The following is a 1650-nucleotide window of genomic DNA, read 5'->3' on the forward strand; positions in this document are numbered from 1 at the left end:
TCAATGTAGTAGGGTAATCATATAGGCAAAATGGATACATCTTCAGACAGTGTTGCCCTGTCTCCAACTGCAGCTGGCAACTCAGGCAGGTCTTGAGCATTGATTGTACAAATGCCTTTGATATATTAGTTATGCAAGTAAAAACTTCAGAAAATGCTGTGCTAACAAGAACTTCTTCCTCGTGTTGACCCGTAGACATACTATAGAAGCAAACATTAATCAGAAGAAATGGGCGCTAAAAAAAAGAAAAAACAGTTTGGCACTAAGTTTCAATGTAGTAGGGTAATCATATAGGCAAAATGGAAAAAAGTTCGAATCGCCCACCGTGGGGCTCGAACCCACGACCACAAGGTTAAGAGCCTTGCGCTCTACCAACTGAGCTAGACGGGCTAATGCTTTTCTAAACGCAGTTTTCTTAGTAGAACGGTACTGTTAAATCTTGAGCTGTATCAATGACGCATGGAACAGAACTAAAATGTAAAGTATGTTGTAATCCTTGCAACAACTTACAGAGAACCAAAGCTAGTCGCCGGATCCGGATCGAGCATTTCTGAAGAAACGTGTTTTCTCGTGCGCAGTCCAGCGTGGCACATATGGCTTGGTACGAACGTTTATAACACCTAACTAAAAGCCTAGACAAGATATAGTGACACGCTTCATGTCTGCTGCCTGCTGGCATCGAATTCGTCCGTCCCTTATCTTGTGCCACACGACTAATTAAGCGTTATTCCTGCCACCACCAATTATGGCATGTAATGAATTATGTCCAAGGCGCCAGCCATATACTATGATATGATCCGTCTCAGCCAGCCAAATTCGTGCCAGCTGCACAGGCACATACGATGTCAAACGTCGTAGATCGACAAACCACCATGATTGGACGCCACCAACAAAAGTGTCCTGCCGAAGAAATTCATCGTGGCCACATTGCGTCGATCAGAAACGACGTGTTTCGAGAAAACCTGAAAGTTTCGTCTAGACGCAGAGAAGTTCCTTTAAGAAGAACAATCCTTTCCCTCAGTGCCCTCCGATCATTTCAGATGTGCTGAAAGGTTGTATGTAGCACTCGACCGTGTCATGTCAACCTTCTTTTTGGCTTCCATCTGTTCCCATGACCCTGTTGGATAACTGAAAACGAACTTGCTGAAAGCCGGTGTCGGGGGTCGATCTCATGTGTGCGTGCACCTTTCAGTTGCCTGAAGATCACTGAGTTGGAATATATACCATCCAATGTGTCATTCAGAGATATAGTGGGCATTTTTCACATTGCCAATCCCCGATCAACATGGCATTTTCACATTGCAATTCACGGTTCTAGTTTTATTTGATGGTACCTGGCATCATTATATACCTTTTTCTGAAACTAGACAGGTGCCTATTTGATACCTGAGGCGACATCCCGTATTTATCGTGTCCAGCACTTCTGAAATCAGTAGTAAAACAGATACATACAGCCAGCACAAACATAGTAGTACTAGGACATCTCGAGCTACTACTAAGATAGGCAGATAGCATGCCAACGCATCATCACATAGGCACGTACTGCTGAAATCTGAGATGGGCTCTAGGCCCATATTGCAATTTCTGAAAAATCTCTAAGGGCCCATGTGGGTTATATGGCACTAGGTGTGGTGGGAAGTTTAGCCCCAC

General features: G+C 44.1%; 1 non-coding gene across 1 annotated transcript; it reads right to left on the reverse strand.

Moving 5' to 3' along the window:
- Window positions 1-317: 317 nt before the first annotated feature.
- TRNAK-CUU (transfer RNA lysine (anticodon CUU)) lies at window positions 318-390 on the reverse strand. The gene has a single exon. It is a non-coding gene; the product is annotated as a tRNA-Lys (tRNA).
- Between the last annotated feature and the right edge of the window lie 1260 nt (window positions 391-1650).

This window comes from Triticum aestivum, chromosome 1B, assembly GCF_018294505.1.
Source record: "Triticum aestivum cultivar Chinese Spring chromosome 1B, IWGSC CS RefSeq v2.1, whole genome shotgun sequence".
Taxonomy (NCBI): domain Eukaryota; kingdom Viridiplantae; phylum Streptophyta; class Magnoliopsida; order Poales; family Poaceae; genus Triticum; species Triticum aestivum.